The sequence below is a fragment of the Protopterus annectens genome, chromosome 14.part0 (genome assembly GCF_019279795.1).
Source record: "Protopterus annectens isolate FY-2018-M chromosome 14.part0, PAN1.0, whole genome shotgun sequence".
In the NCBI taxonomy this organism is placed as follows: domain Eukaryota; kingdom Metazoa; phylum Chordata; order Ceratodontiformes; family Protopteridae; genus Protopterus; species Protopterus annectens.
Window position 1 is genome coordinate 560,522,674 of NC_056748.1, and position 17,819 is coordinate 560,540,492.

The 17,819-nt window shown below is 39.1% G+C and overlaps 2 protein-coding genes across 2 annotated transcripts in view; one reads left to right on the forward strand and one right to left on the reverse strand.

Moving 5' to 3' along the window:
- Positions 1-17,819, reverse strand: part of LOC122788704 (lysosomal acid lipase/cholesteryl ester hydrolase-like) — a 243,910-nt gene that overhangs the window by 23,126 nt on the left and 202,965 nt on the right. The gene's annotated exons all lie outside the window — the stretch shown is intronic.
- Positions 5,644-17,819, forward strand: part of RNLS (renalase, FAD dependent amine oxidase) — a 1,470,556-nt gene continuing 1,458,380 nt past the window's right edge. The window contains exon 1 of the mRNA XM_044056304.1: positions 5,644-6,824. The gene's annotated coding sequence lies outside the window, so the exon portion shown is untranslated. The remainder of the gene's footprint in view (positions 6,825-17,819) is intronic.

Consider the following 17,819-nt stretch of genomic DNA (forward strand, 5'->3'; position numbering starts at 1 on the left):
CTGAAAATACAAAACATGGCAACACTAAGAATGCTGGCAGCCTTGTAGAGCACAGGAACAAAGCTCTTACTGCACCCCAGAACACCTATGCTTGATGAGTGGTACAGCCACTTAATGGACCACAAGGGAAGGACAGGAATGAATGGATGACCTCAACTATCCCATCTTGGGATTAGAGAGGCAGCATAGGTTCACTGCAATCAGCAGTATACACACCTGTTGAACTCTGCGCCATCGCATGCACCTCTTGATGGCTGCAATCTCAGAGCTGGCAAGGGTGCCTTGAGAAGGCAGCTGTTAGGGCACACACTTCACAGCAGAAGCATGATGTTGGATGTGGCTTGAGATGAGCCCGAGGGAGATCAAGGCAAGTCTGGTAGACCTGGTGAATGAGGTCAGGAACAGATGACAGTAGATAGTTAGCGACAAAGAGTGCCTACAGACTCTCGGCTACTACTGCCATATTCTTGAAGTTTCCTAATAAAGGAGGTATTTTTGGCTGCAACCCAAGAAGGAACACCACATATATTCAGATTCCCACCTGACATTATAAAAACTAATAATCCTTTCAATCATGTCTGTAAAAAACTGTGGTAAAATAACACATTAACCTTTTATAACCACAATAAAATCACATATGCTTTGGCATGATGTGTTTTGAAAGTTCATGAGAAGCAGAATTCAGACGGGGATCTTAAGATTCTGGAAAAAAAGTCAGGACTCCTATACCTTCTGGATTTGGGATTTTGACAATGCTTTATCCCAAAGTCATTTCTGATTCCTATAATATATCCCAGATGTAAATTCAGTACCTAAACACCTTTGACCTTTCAGTTTCTTCATTTCATTGTTTTCCCTGCCACAGTTAAAGGTCCCATTATATTTGGCCCTTTTCAAATTTTGCATTGCTGCCATTAGGAATTTGTCTTAGCCTGCATGAAAAGGGGTATACAACAGATTTTCTGTAGTCTATTTACATTTGAGGCTTTCACTTGCTGCAATCATTAAAGTGCTTTGACTCGTACATAATTACTGGATAAATATTTAAGAAATGCATGGAGCATGCAAATTATGCTCCAAAATCAGCAAAAAACTAAGCCCTTTATGCATATTTCTGATGTATGAACTTCATTATAACGAGCTTGTTACAACAAGGTACATATGTCACACCCTGGTCATTATTAAGGCCTCTTGCTGCCACACAGATGGCAGCCACCACATAACTGCACTGGATAAACATTCTGATAGCTTTCAAAGTTAAACATACGTCAAACTGCCACAGAAACACAATAAATGTGGCACAGTGGTCTAACAGCTATCAAAGGTGTTGGTAGAGAGATGTACTTCATTCCTGGGCACTGTCACTAACTGGTAAACACTGGGGTAATTAGAACTCCTTGTTTACTAAACAGAATTTTGATCAGGTCACCAATCAAAACTCCAGTTTCAGATGTGTACTTTGAAAGTGGATTTCAATATTCAACTATTGAGCTTTGTTCTCAGTATGCATTTCTTTGAATACATTTCATAAACATACAAAATGGATACCAGTTCTAAACCTACTTATAACCCTATATATAAAGGATACAGATGGCTTATTCTGAAACATTGCATAAACTAGAAGGTACCCTCATTTTTAGCAAAAGAAGTGTTGTTTATTGAAATAAAGAAATTAAGGACTGCGTGGAATCCCTTAACTAGCCTTTAGTGGCCTTTTCAGCTCAATGAAATAACCTGACAGTCAAAAATGAATAAGCAAAGCTGCAAATTTGCTTGGGAACTTTAACACTTTAACCAAGAATGTTGGACATGGTCCAAAAACTGCCAAGGAACTATAACTCTGAATACTAAATACAATGCTGTAATTTATCTAGCGTTTATGGAAGACAATTTATAAGCATCATGAAAGGCATTTTTGCAGCTTACAGCTGGCACAAATTAGAGTAATTTTTTTACATCTTTTTTTTTTTTTTTTTGCTCCCCCACAACTGACCTCAAACCTGCCCCCTCATTTACCAGGTCTACAAATGTAACAAACCTCCCCAGACATTCTGCGAGCATTCAGGGCCATTGAAAGTATGAGACACCATAGGATAGCATCATGTATAGTACAGAGGAGGACTTTTTGTTTATAACCTAGGTTCACGTGCATACATACATATACAAAGACCCACACCCACACGTGTGCAAACAGCATCTCTTGGATGGTGTGCAATGGTCATGCTGATGAATCAGTCAGTACCTTGCCTCCCGCTAGACAATGCCCTCTGTGCATCTCTGAGCTTTGCCAGACAGCAACCCCAAGGTGCACCTGTGAGCATCCCCATCCTTCCTTGATAGCACTTCATATAGTTGAGACACTAACTGAACCCAAGTCAGCTGGGCCACAGTCCGTACTCTAGCCTTCTACCCCATAGTGCTAGATACAAATGTGAGTAATTCAGTAAAAAGAAAATATGGACACTAACAGACTAATATGCTACTGTTAACTGTGCAAAAAGTGCCTCATTTTGTTTCACTTTTAAGCTATTATATCATAATTACTGCAGAAATAGAGCAAATATACTGAAAGTCAACATCAAATCCAATCTTTATTCCCGTCATAGCAAGTATGGGGTAGAACTTCTAAAAAATAATACAAAAAACACTGAACAGGGATTCCATGCAATATTATATCAGAATATCATATAGACTGAAAAATATATTTTCAGGTTTTGTGTAGAGTTTTACATAAGCTGTTCAAAAGCACATTTGTTCTTTCCTTTATTTCTTTAGATAAGTAGGAAAAGAGAAGAGGCTTCACACTAGTTAGGAAAATAGGGAGGGAGTTGCAGTGATTTATAAATGCACATTTTTGATTACTTTTATTTCTCTTTTGAGTAGTTGTATTGCATATTTTATTGCTACTCCTAGAAGAGAGGCCAAACTCTCAGATTTTCTCCTTTTTGCCTCTGAATCCATACATTCATATATAATAATTTTATTACTACATTTAATAAACAATGTATTATTTAACAACATACAAAGTTTCATACGTTATGCAGATCATATCTTCTTGGGATAATTAAGAAGATGAAATTATTTGCATACAAGGCTCTCATAGAAACTAGCAATAAGGCATAAGGAGGTGTGCATAGCAGATAAATTACAATAATGTGTGTGTCAGTATCTGTACCAGTCAGTAGCTGTACCATACACATCCCAGATGCCTTACTGCACTGGCAATAAGAAGCTGGATTTTTTTCAGTCTGAATTTTACAATCAGTACTTTATAAATTATATCTTTTGTGTGATTTAATGTAAAATAATTTTATGTCCATGTTAAATAACAGTTTAAGTTATAAACTTGCATAACACCATGCAAGTTTGGTACAACATTTTCAGGGAAGTTATTTTTTTGACCATGCAGGCACATGGTTGTGCGTTACTGAACAGTTTTATTTGTACCTGTCATTTCACAATTATATTCATAAGTTGTGTTAGGGACATAACTGGCACAAAGTCACACATTAGGAGGTGGTGTTTCACAGATGGTGCTTTGAAGATTTGCGCTCAAATTGCTACATAGGAGGAGTTATGGGCATTCGTAGAAAATGAGGTTTAAAAATATGTTTAACTGATTCTTCAGCAATGTTACAACTTTAATAACCATGTAAAATTTTTGTAAAAAAAAAAATCAAGGCGGTCATTTTAGGGGCCCTTCTGTCAAGCTGTTGTGCACCTTTCTGCAATTATATTTTTAAATCTTGTTTTGCAGTCATTTTTGTAAATCAGGTTTTCGACCACAGTTGCACAAATCCAGTATCATAGTTTATATGGAGATGGCCCCCGCAATGTATATTGGAAATCTGGGATCAATGTCTTACATTTTGGCAGAATAAAAAGCACTTGATAAAAATAAAGTGTATTGCCCAGTTTAAGTAACTGAACAGTATGCAATTCTGGTATGAAATTTCTGGAGTAGACATTTTATGGAACAGTCTGTCAAACTGACGTCTGCCACTTGAGCAATTCCATCTGTAATGTCATTTTGCAGTCATCTGTAAACCACATTCAAGATTTAAATTACATTAAGTGTCACAGTTTAACTAGTGGTGGTCCACAGATTGCTGACAATCTGATCTCAAAGTGTACAGCAGTAGCACATCTATTTCCACTGCTGGCAATACAGGTTAAAAATGTTTTCTTTCTTTTCTATCATGCTTTATCAGCTTTCTAAGCATACCTATTGTTCTTAGACTTCTTGAGGTCTATTTATTTTTGGTTTGTTTGCTGAAGATATGTGTCAGAATGGTGAAAGAAAAAATGTGGATGCCAGTGAAATTTTAAAAACTGAAGAAAAACTCTGTGACTAAATATAAGGTCTAGGTGCCCTACACTAGTTTGCTGCCATGCATGGAGTATATCTGATGCAAAGGAAAAGTATACTTGTGTCAAGTCACACACACCCATAAACAGTAGATGTTCAAATTCCTCACTGCTGGAATAGCCTTTGGGGTACATGACTTGTGCCTTGCCTAACTCACAACTGGCCAGCTCCCAAAAGCAATGGACCCCTCACACACTTCCATTGGGACTGCTGATTGGTCAGTCTAGAAGAGGGAAAATTAAGGTGCTGCTACAGAAGTGGAAATAATGAACTTCTAGGACTCTCTGACTGGTCACTTTTCTCTGCTCATTTAAAAAAAAATACTTCTGTTTGTTTTTTTTTAATATTTCAATGTACATTTGAATAGGGGCTGATGGCAAGGGCTATTAGCAGTTCTTAGATTTTCTCAGTACAGATTACATTATCAGCATGTGTACCATTTTAAAAGCTGCATGGTCCTTTTGGATAGTGTCAGCAATAATCGAAAAATATGCAATTGTACTAGGTTTAATACCTCACTGAATGCTTGTTTGCAATGACTTCTAAAATATCTCTGGATTTCAGATGTCAGAAAATGGGTCTTGGTAAAACAAAATTTTCAAAAAAAATCCTTCTATCAAGCAATATTTGTACTGTGGCATGCAAACATGTCAAGTGTTATGCTTTGGTAGAATTATTAATCATTAATTGGAGTACAATCAGTCAGATTACGACACTCTAAACAGTTGGTTTATATACTGAGTTTTCTAACAGCTGTGCATGTTTACTAGTTCTAAGTTTACAAAAGTTAACACATTTTACAACTACAAAGTAGTAGGGTCCAACACAGAAAAGAAATACATTTCCCCTGAAGGCAACTGCTCGATATACATTTTAAATGTACACCAATTTACAATTAAAATATATTGCACACTTCTATCAGCAATACCTTTTTTTTTGCACCTTACAGGTTTTTTGTCTGATTGTACATATGACATGATATATCAGAGATACATATTAACTACAGTTCTTAATTTACCAACTCAAAGTATTTTTCATATTATATGCATAAAAAAGCTTTGACAGTAAAATATGTAAATTTATATTGCTAGAACTTCCCATCCCCCCTTACAGAGTGTATGATTGCTCTCTGAAGGAGAGTAACCCTTACAGAGCTGAAAAAAGGTTTGCACATGCAAACATATACTTAACTGAACTCCACGGTAACCAGACAAATGCATTTTAAATTTAAGAGCAAGCAGCAGTGCCCACTGAAACAACTCTATTTTCCTTAGCTGCTTAATGGATTCATAAGCAATACTATGCAAACAGGTATATCAACTGATATATATGCCATCATGATAGCTGGAGATGGCGAGATGCATAATCTTTAATGATTTGCTGAGGAACCACTCTGTTCTTAGCCTATTTTACATATTCGTTTAACCCTGTCAGAAGTTCAATTAAGTATGCGCAGTCATGAGTCATCTGAAAGCTTCCTCACAAGAAAATGGAATGAAAAACTGCAGACTCTTGTCGCTAGTACGCAAGAGATTTCAGTCAAAATAGACAAACTGGAGAACAAAACTGATACAATAAAACAAGAAAATAAGTAACGACTTGCTGAGTGAAATAATGAAGAAACATTCAGATCAAACTACATCTATACAGGAATCACTAAAAGACATGGATAGAAGGTTAAGTGAAAATGAAACCCAAGTGGAGTTCCTACTAAAACAAAACAATACCCTTTTGGACAAAATAAATTTATCTTGAAAGCAGGTCCAGAAGAAACAATACAAGAATTTATGGTGTACCTGAAAAAGAAGGAAACAACGTGGTACAATTCCTGGATACTTGGTTACCAAAAATTCGGACCCTGCCTGAAGCACTTTCTTTTCAAATTCAAAGAGCACATAGATCTCTTTCAAATATTGCAACAACAAAAATGTATCCTCTCCGAGATCTATTATTGTTAGATTCCTTTCTACACAGTATAAAAATTTGGTATTGAAAACAGCGTGGTCAAACTCCCCAATAACTTTTAATAGCAAAACAATTAGGTTTTATACTAGGATTATACTTCTACAGTAATGTCTAAAAGGAAAGTCTGTGTACCTCTAATTAAAAGCCTTAAGAAATCAAACATTAAGGCTCAAATCCTATTTCCAGCGAGAATAAAGATGTTTTTATCTGATGGACAAAAGATATTCAAACTCATTGGATGAACTGGACTATGCACAGAAAAATAAACTCCTAAATAACCAAGAAGAAATTAACAGATCTTTAGTGAGCTTAAGACATGTATCAAAGAATGGATAGTTAACAAAAGGAAGTAGCAGCAGCAAAAAAATTAAAGAAAAGTGACAATTAACCTTTTCTTTAGGATTGTTCTCATTACTTATAACACTGTCATATACAGTGTTATAAACAAAACCTTAACTTCATCTGGCACAAAAGGTCATAATATTTTAAGGTAAAATCTTTACATTTATTCATGTTGATGAAATGATGCAAATACATTTATTATCAGTCTTTATGATAAAGTAATACTTACTGGAAAACCACAGTGAAGTATAGTACATGTCTTGTATCTTTATAGATATACATGCATCTGTTAGTGTCATAAATAAGTGTACATTTTAATATTAAAACATTACCAAGTTTTCAGTAATTTAAAACAGAGGTGGCAGTGAGCTCTGGGTATAAAATAGCGATTTAATGTATTTTATCATATGGCCTTTGTTGAGCAGGCAGCGGTAGGTTCTTGGCTTTATTTACTTGTTATACTTTGTTTTTTCTTCTTTTCTGTAAGTAAACATGTTAAAATATAATTCTTTATGTACATATATTCAAAACTGAAGTATAACAGTTATAAAATGTTATAGGACGCATCAGCAAACCCTGTAGTGTATTCATGGATTTTACAAAACCTCTATGTCTGTTTTTTTATTTTATTTATTTTTATTTCACATTTGGTGACTGGGCTAGTCCAGCTGGATATATATCCATTTTCAGTAGAGGCCTGGGGAGAAAAGCTCCATAAAACACAGTATTATCTATATTATGTGACATTTTACAGATGCAGGTAAATTACAGATTATTGCAATTCTTTACATTTCCTTGCATTTCTGCTTACAGAATCATAGTACATATATATGCATAGTCATACAAAGATATCTCTAATAACATTAGATTAATATATAAAAGGACACTCTCTTTATAGTTAACAGAAAAATAACTAGCTTATACAGGTATAGTGATTAGTACCCAGAGATAAGTGAGGTAGTTAGTCAGGGTTAGCAAAAAAGCATAACCAGTGTGATTTAAGGTATGGTTTCAGTTTGCTTTTAAATAGTGTTATTGAGGAAAGGGAGGTTAGGTCACTGGGGAAGGAGTTCCAGGTTTTACCCTCAGTATTACAGGACAAATAGTCACCAGCCATATTGTTAGTTTTACCTACTTGTACAAGTAGTTTATTTGATGAGCGTAGGGTCTTAAGGTTATTGTAGGAGGTGATAAGGTCTGTAAGCATTGGCGTATTAGTAGGTTGATACAGGATCTTGTGGGCAACTGTTAATTGGCTAAATAGTAGTAGATTTGGCAACTGTAACCATCCTAGTTGTTCAAGATTGTAAGAAAGATGGGTTCTGAAAGCAGACCCGGTTACAAATCTGGCAATATTAGTTTAATTAATATATATATATATATATATATATATATATATATATATATATATATATATATATATATATATATATATATATATACATACATATACATACATACACACACACATATATATATATATATATATATATATACATATATACACACACACATATGGGAGGCATAGAGAAGAGCAGAGATTAAGTGGGTATGGGCAATAGTAGCCCTGGCAAGTGGAGTCAGAAAGGGTTTGATCCTGCAGAGGGATCCCAGTTTTTTGTTGACTGTTTTTATAGTACTATTAATATGATAATCAAAGTTAAGGTTGTTATCAGTTAGTACTCCAAGAAGTTTTGTAGTAGGATCAGGAGATACGACAGCACCATTGCTTTATACAACAGTAAAGTTAAGTGGGGAGGCCCTACTGGTGGGAGAATAGTAAGAGCTTTTTTTTGGGGGGGGTTCAAGATGAGGCATTGGTGTAGAAGCCAATTCCCGACTGTATTAAACACATTTTGGGTTGGGGTCTGTAGGTCTGATGGAGAAGTGGCTGAGCATATTATTGTGGAATCATATGCGTATTGGATACAGTTAGCTTGAGGTATTACAGAACGTAGGTCATTTATAAAAACAGAAAATAGGAGAGGGCCTAATATGGAGCCTTGAGGGACACCGAGGGCAATAGGGAGGTGGGTAGATAAGTTGTTCTCCCATAGTACAGCCTGCTGTCTATTGTTTAAGTAGGACTGGAACCATCGTTTTGCCAGTGCATCTAGTGACATGTTTCTGAGTATGTTTATGAGTAACTGGTGGTTAACCATATCGAAGGCTTTCGAGAGATCAATAAAGAGGGCTGAGGATAGAGTGTCATTATTGTGATTTTGGTTAATACAGTCAGAGAAGGATAACAGGGCAGAGGTGATGCTATGAAATGGTCTAAAACCATGTTGGCAGTTAGCTAGTAAGTTGTTTTCTATTACGTATTTTAACAGTTGTTTATGAATGCATTTCTCCATGATTTTTGCCATTGGAGATAATATAGCTATAGGTCTATAGTTCGAGAATTCGTTGGAGTTACCACCTTTATGCAGGTGCTGATGCTGTTGCTTTTTTCAAAAAGTTTAACTCACAGGCTGAAAGTCGCAAGCACTGTTCTTCAGTTAAACAGAAGCTTTTATTAATATTTCCCACCTTCATGAGAAAATTTTTACCTGTTTGTTGGTTCAGAACTGAGTCGTGAGACATATATAAATCTTCTTTTGGCTTTTCCTGGTTAGGGGTCGTAACAGCGGATCACTGGTCTGCTAATGATTAGCAGTGGGTTTTTACGGTGTTGAGTTGCCAGCCCGGCACCCAACCTTCACTGAAGGCACACAAACTCACACATGCACCTACCTGCATGTTTTTAAAGTTCGCTCGACTGTAGGGAGGACATGCAGACCCCACACAGAAGGCACTCCAGCCGAGAAACGAACTGGAGAACCTCTTGCTGTGTGGCGACAATGCTAACCTCTGCACCAGTCACGAGACATATACCACTAAGGAAAGGAAAACTTTGCAAACATCTGGAAGCACCAGAAAGTCGAGGATGACCTCAGACTTTAAAATGGCAAACATCAGAGTGGAATACTACAACAGATTTGTGAGATACGATAGTGTAAGATTATCGGTTGCATTAACTGCACGTATGTTTTAAACAGAGTCCCTTTTAAAGTACAAACCAGATTTTAACATGTTACTTAAAAGCTTTAAAGCCTCAAACAGTTTTTTATCATAATCTTTCCCCATGTTCTAACCAAGTTATTTTGTTAGCTTGCATATAATCTAGTAGAGGTTCAGATGCATCAATATTTTGTGGAATGAATGAAATACTGAAGTCAATACAAAGTTGTGTTTTTGATGTAAAGGTGGGTAATATAAACTTCTCTACATGAACTTACTAGAGTCTTAGATGGTCAAAATTAAAGTAAAGTAGACTTAGCTAATGATCATTTTTCTCCATTTAGTTTTATATAGATTTTTAGCCACAGGATGGTACAGCTGTGTACACTTACCATAAATGTAGATGTTCGAGTGTATTCACTGTTGCAGTCATTACATTTGGGTTATTTTTATTTATTTATATTTGTTGACCGGGAGTGTCCGACTAGACGTAGGTCCATTTTCAGCGGAGGCCCCGGGAGAAAAGCTCCACAGTTAAAATAAACAGACAGTAGTTACATTGGATTACATGGCGATTAACAATTTACATAGCAATTACTTGCAACATATTTACAGATGAAGAATATAGTACATCAGTAGACAACTAGAATCTTTATCTGTGAAGTACATAATAGACATTAACAAATGTTAAAATAAGAAGTTCCTGCTGTATAATAAGTACTAGGCTTATGAGCATCTGAGCTTGCTATAATCAAGGTAGTTAGTGGAGTGGAAAGAAAGGTAGTGGTTGGATGGGGTGGGTGATATTAGAGTGGGAGTTGCAAGGGCACAGCCATCATGTTTTTAGGTGCACTTTTAGTAAAGTTTTGAAGTGGGTGCATGATGGTATGGAGGTAATTGTAGGTGGGAGGGAGTTCCATAATTTGGCTATGGTGCAAGAGAATAGTGCTTTACCAGCAGAGTTATTGGCTTTAGTAATCTGCAAGTGACTTTTGTTGCTGGATCTTAGTGGTCTGGTGGTGCGATAGGGTTGGAGTAGATTCTGGAGGGATGGGACATTTAGTGGATGGTTTACTAGTTTGTGGGTGAGCGAGAGTTGATACCACTGAAGGAGGTGAGGGAGTTCAAGCCAGCCCAGTTCAGCAAGTGAGAGACAGTGGTGACTACGGTAGGATGCCCCTGTGGCGAATTTGGCGATTTTGTTGTAGCAGGTCTCTAGCTTGTTTAGATTGCATTGCCTTAGGTTGGTATATATTGGAAAGGCATAAAGTAGGGTGGAGATAAGGTGGAAATTTGCTATTGAAATCTTTGCTGCTTTGGTGAGAAGATGCTATTTTCTGTATAACGCTCCTAGTTTTTGTGGACTTTTTATGGTCATGGATATGTGAATGTCAAATTTTAGTTTATTGTCTTTTTCCACTCCTAGCAATTTGATGTGTTCAATTGAGTATATAGTGGTGTTGTCTTTTGCTGTGATGTTAAAGTGAGAGTTGTTTTGAGTATGTATGTTTATTTGCTTGCAGTAGCCCTCAGTCGGCCTGATTAACAAAGTCTTGGGTCCTGCGTCGGTTGCTGTCCCTTCTTCCATGACATCAGGTTGTCAGGGGTATAAAACATGCAGCCGATGCCATTACATCAGTTTTTCTTGCCCCAGATGTCAGGTGCCCCCCTAATGGGAAGCAATTAAATCTAAAAATACAAGGGTATACCGCCAACAAAAAAGCAAATACACCAAAAAGCTTTTGAGCATAGTAAGGGAAAGTAGAGGTATAGCCAAAAGAAGAAAGGGGGCTGAAGGGTGGGTAACCAGGACTGCAACAGTGAATACACTCAAACATCTATATTTATGATAAGTGTACACAGCTGTACTATGTTCTTCGTGTTTCATTGTTGCAGTCATTACATTTGGGTAGATTCCCAAAGCTAAGGTTTGGAGGAGGAATTTAAGTAGAATTAAGACCAGCTATAAGGCCCTATAAGACTGCAGTGGCAAAGCCAGCTCTGGATTTAGAGAAAATTGGCAAACGATAATGCTTGGTGAAAGTATGTACAGAACTCCAGGTAGCAGCTTGTAGGATGTCCCTGGTAGGGATGCCTCTGAGAAAGGCTGTAGAGGTAGATGCAGCCCTGGTTGAATGGGGTCTGATTCCCTGTGGGATAGGTTTTCCATGGTGCTTATAGCAGAAATGAATGCAGTTGCCTATCCATTTTGAAATGGTTTGCTTTGAAATAGCTTTCCCTCTGTCCTTGCAGCAAATGCCACCAGCAGTTGTTCAGATTTCCTTTGAGGATTAGTTCTATCCAAGTAGAATCTAAGTTGTCTGTGCACATCTAAGGAGTGCAGTATCAGTTCCCCTTTGTTCTGTGGGTTAGGAAAGAAGGTAGGCAAATGAATGGACTGATTAAGGGCCACACTGGATACCACCTTGGGCTTGAAGGAGGGATTGGTTCTGAGGGACAGTCTGTCCGCATGAAAGATGATGAAAGGCTCCACTGCCATAAGGGCCTGTAATTCAGATACCCTTCATGCTGAAATGTTTGCTAAAAGGAAAGCGGTTTTCTAAGAAAGGAATTTTAAATCTGCAGTAGCAGCTGGCACAAAAGGAGGAAGAGTGAGTTTCTCCAAGAAAAAGTTAAGGTCCCAGGCTGGATTTGGAGCTCTCCTGGGTGGCTTTAATTTTTGGTCGCTCTAAGGAACTGCTTGAGCAGTGGGTGAGAGAAGAGGGGAGGCTGTGTCTTATAATGAGCTGAAATGGCTGTGGCATGAATTTTGATAGAGGAAAAGGACAAGCCCTTATGAAGCATCTCAGTCAAGTATTGTAGAATCTGAGGTAAATTGGGTGCTGCTGTGTTCATCCCTTGAGACTGGTTCCAGGCACAGAATCTTTTCCATTTTGCAGCATAACATTTTCTAGTACTATCTTGCTTCTAAAATGATATCCATCACCGATTTACTGAGGGATAGTAAAGGAGAGATTAGGTAATTAGCCAGGCTGCTAGGTTCAGGGTTTGTAGCGGAGGGTGCAGAATCTGGTTCTCCTGCTGAGACAACAGGGAAGGAGTCTGAGGCAAGTGCCATGGGGCCAAGCGTGACACAATGTGCAAGAGGGGGTACCAGTGTTGGCATGGCCAGTCTGGTGCAATTAAAATCGTCCTTGGCTTATCCTGTTTGATCTTTAGTAGTACTTTGGAGAGCAGAGGCAGAGGAAGAAAGGCATAAACTGATTTCCAGCTGAAGGACAGAGCATCCACTTTCCACGCTAGCTTGTGGGAAATCCTTGTTCAAAACTTGCCCAATTGATGGTGCTGGGGGGAGGCAAACAGGTCTATATCTGGGTTCCCCCATTTGCTTGTCAACATGTTGAAAACCCTTTGTTCCAGATTCCACTCGTGTGGGTCCATGAGGTTTCTGCTTAGTTTGTCTGCCAGTGTACTTAGTTTTCCTGGCAGGAATTCAGCTTGTAGATTCACTTGGTAGCTCAAGGCTGTGTTCCACAAAGCCATGGCTAGTCTGCAGAGGGAGTAAGGATGTGTACCCCCCTGCTTGTTTATGTACCACATGACAGTGGTGTTGTCTGTCGTTGTCCGCCTTTACCATTAGTTGTCCTGGAAGAATGTGGTCCTTGAAGGCTGTCAGAGCATTCTGTACAGCTAACATTTCTTTTTGATTTATGTGCAGGTGCATTTGACTTGGTTTTTATTTGCCATGGATGCACTTACCTGCCAGGTGAGCCTCCCATGCATAGTCTGATGCGTCTGTTAAGATCTGGGTGGCAGGGGGTAGTGTGAATGGTAGTCCCTTGTTTTGGTGGCAGGCCTCTGCCCAGCAGAGGAACTCCATGAGTAGGCAAGGTATGATAGGAATCATTGCTTCTAGATCCTGAGAATGTTGGCACAATAGGCTTTTGAGATACCATTGTAGTTTCCTCATATGCCTTGCGTATGGAATTAGAAGAATGCAGGAGGCCATGAACCCCATGGCTTGCAGTATTTGCCTTGCAGATAGCTGGGTTTTTGTGGCCACTTGTTTGAAGTAGGTTGTCAAATGAATCCGTTTCTCTGGCATGAGGAAAGCCATCTAGGAAGTTGTATTCAAGCTTGCTCCCAAGAATATAATTTGTTGACAGGGTACCAGGTGTGATTTCTTTTCGTTTATAGTGTATCACAGACAAGTCAGCACCCTTTGAACAAAAGCCAGATAATTCAAAAGTATGTCCTGGCTTTCTGCCTGAATTAGACAATCGTCCAGGTATGGGTATATTTGAATATTTCTTTGCCTGCAAAATGCAATGATTGGAGCTAGGCACTTTGGCTTATCTACTGTGCCCAGGGTATTCACAAAGGGCAGTGCAGAGAACTGATAGTGCATGTAGCCTGCTTTGACGCGTAGGTATCTTCTGCAAGACTCCCTGATAGGGATGTGCAGGTATGCCTCTTTTAAGTCTAGTGTTGCCAACCAAGCATCTTTGCCTAGCATAGGAAGCACCTGGTGAAGAGTCAGCATCTTGAATTTTGGAATCATCAGAAAGGTGTTTAGAGAAGAAACATCCAGGATAGGATGCCAAGAATAGTCTTTTCTGGGTACCAGGAAGAGTCTTGAATAGAAACCTTGCCCCTTTTCCTCTTCTGGTACCAACTGAATAGCCCCCATGCTTAAGAGGGAGAGTACTTGATTTTGGGCCTCTGCCCACTGATTTGGGGGTAGATCCAGCCACCCGCTTGATGTTGTCAATATGTGGAAGTGAAATCTGTATCCTTGGGACACTATATTTAAAACCCATTTGTCCTGGGTAACGAGTTCCCAGTTTTTTGCCTGCAGACCAGTCTTTCCGCCTAAAGCAGCATTCAGTTGGGAAGTGCTTGGAAGTTTTAAAAGCAACTCATTGAGATGGTTTTCCATTGGGGGGAGTCTTACTACTACCAGATTTGGATGAGGAAACCCCCCACTGCTTAGTCTTGTGCATCCCCTGGGACTGAAACCTGGGGTTTCTGCTGTGTCTATGTTTGGATTGAGAAGACCTGGAAGGGGCTGGAAAGGACCAATTCTTAGTGGGCCAATGCCTACTAAATCTTGGAGGCTGAACTTGTAAGAAATCTTTAACAGTTTGCATAGATTTAACTTTATCTTCCATCTTTTTAAGAACTTCCTCAGCTTTGTTGCCAAAGAGGCAGTCCTGATTTAAGGGAGCATCCAACAGTTTAGCTTTAACATGATCAGGCAAAGATTGCTCCTTAAGCCAAGCATGCCTTCTGTGCACAGACCCAGTAACAGCAGCCCTGCAAGAGTCCTCTAATGAATCAAACCCACATTGCAAAGTATGTTTTCCAACCTGTTCAGCACAATGCATTAAATCCTGTAATCCTTTGTTTTCAGCATAGTCAGGAATCAACATCATTTTCTGTTTAAGCAATCCAATAACATGTTGTTGATACTTTAACATATGAAACTGGCAGCTTAAAGCCCTAATGCCAAAGTTTGCAGAAGTGTAAACCTTCTTCCCCATCTATCCAGCGCACTGGAGTCTCTATCAGAAGGGTGGGTAGGATTTTTAGCAGTAGATGCCTTTATGCCCTTTGGTCCCTGTGAAATAGTCTCTGGATCCGAAATAGGATTTTTAAAAAGGAACTTGTGTGAATCCGGAACCCTGTAATATCAGTCAGGTTTTCTGGGAGCAGGAAGCAAAGAATCAGGGGCCAGACTAGATTCCGAAAAGGCATCATCAACAATGTCTATTACAGGAGTTGTAGCTAAAGGCCTATGCTGAGGCAGGAGTAAGAAATGCCTAAGCCTCTTTTTTGAATCAGAAAAATCCTGGCTTTCCCAGTGAAAATGCTCCCTTAGAGTATGTAAGGTTTCACAAAAAGAAAAATCCTCTGGAGGGGAAGCAGAGGGAATAGAGTCCTCTGCATCAGAATCCTCATAAGTAGGTAAGGGTAAATCCAGACCATCAGAAGAATCAGAAAAAATCAGAATCCTGGTCAGAAGATTCATAAACAACTTCAGTCCTAGGTCTCTTAGAAGGGGGTAGTTGGCTTTCCCCGATTAGAGTTATAAGATCTTCAGCCATTCTTATCATTTGATTTTTAGGCATAGAGGCCTGAGCATGCAGCCTGGGCGTTGGTTTCTTAGGCATGGTTCGAGGTTTAGGCCTAAATGAAGGAGGCGGTTTAATATGCAAGTCCATAGGCCTGAATACACCCTCAGAAGCCAGTGCCTGCACAGCGGCTCCAGACCCATCAAAGGTAGAGACATCTGCAGGTTCCACAGTTGAAGCATCTCACGGCATACCGGACTCCAAATGGGTCTCAGTAGAGGCCTCGAATCAGAAGTAGTGGCTATCAGGGGGTGCAAAAGCACCTCACTGAGTACCAGTGAACTGGCGACTGGCTTAGGAGAAGCGTCGTTGGCAGCTTTGGCCCTAGGCGGCCTGTCTCTGTCTTTATCTTTGCGTTTTTTCAGAATACTGGTAGTTGGATGGCTAAGCAATGACATTGCTGGGTGGGAGGTTGGCATAATGGTTAAGGTATTTACCTTACAGACACAAGGTGCAGGGTTTGACTCTCACATGAGGTAACTGGCTAGGCTTGAAATGGCCCACAAGGGCAATTAGCCTAGTACTAATCTATGAACCTATTTCTGGATAATTGAACCGAGAACTGAAATATTTAGAAGCGAAAATATACCGATGACGGATACTGCGCTGATTAAATAAGGCACAAAACCGACAGCAAGGTACGCCGTGGTCAGGGCCTAGGCAAGGAATACAGTACGAATTAAAATCTTTGTGAGGTATTTGCTTTCCACAAGTAATGCAATTATTAACTTTTACTGACATCGGTAAGGAGCAAGAAAAAAAGTTTCCTCAATGGGGTACTTAGCTTTAGTTGAAGACTTAGGTTCTGAAACTCGAAAATGAAAATTTTAGGAGTCGTCCGACCGGCACTAGTGAACTGCTTCTGCTTCAGGCACCGCACAGCAAGAAAGACTGATGTAATGGCATCAGCTGCATGTTTTATACCCCTGACGACCTAACGTCATGGAAGAAAGGACAGCAACTGACGCAGGACCCAAGACTTTGTTAATCAGGCCGACTGAGGGCTACTGCAAACAGATAACCCAAATGTAATGACTGCAACAGTGAAACATGAAGAACATACTCAATGTAGAAAGTGATCAGAGAAATCACTAAATCCAGTAGCATCTGCTTTTTACTCATTTAGAAACATATCAGTAGGTATTTTCTATGCATTTCAAATGTAGAAAGTGCGGTTCTAAATTGCTGATGACTGAGCATAACTCTAGTTAAGCTTGTATTCATTATTCTCAACAAAATATACTTGTATAGTAACAGGAATATGAATGTGTCGAATTACCACAGAACCTTTTTAAGTGTATGAACTGCTCTTTCTGCCTCCTCATTAACTTAAACATAACCTAGACTGGTTGTCATTTGTTGAACGACTTAAAGTATAGCAATAACCCACGCCTGGGTGTGTGTAATGCTAGATTTACCCACGGTTGGTGTGGTTTTGTCACAAGGGCAAAGCCCGAGTGGCCAAACAAAGACAACAGTGGGTAAATCCAGCATTACCCACACCCAGAAGTGGGTTATTCCTATTATACAATGACATTATTTAAGAAAAAAAATTACTTTCCTTAAATAATGGCATTGTATAATGTCTCCTTGCTGCCCTTCCGCAGCTGTCTGGTATTCTGCGGCAGTTCTGATGTACTGCGCATGCGTATGCTTACGCAGTACATCAGAGCTGTGGGTGGAAGCAAAAGAGAAAGCAAGATCTCCTTTGCTTCTTACAAAGTGTCTCGCTATGTTAAAGGAGTTTAACATAGCGAGACAGCTTTAAAAAAAGCAACGGAGACTCTCCGTTGCTTTTTTTAAAGCTGTCTCGCTATGTTAAACCCATTTAACATAGCGAGACAGCTTTAAAAAAAAAAAGCAACGGAGAAAGCAAGATCTCAGTTACTTTTTTTAAAGCCGTCTCGCTATGTTAACATAGCGAGACAGTGTCTAAACAGCAACAGAGATCTTGCGTTCTCCGTTGCTGTAAAAAAAGACTTGTACTAATGGAAAAAGTCCTGGCGACCCGACCTTTTTCCATTAGTATAAGTCTGATTTACAAC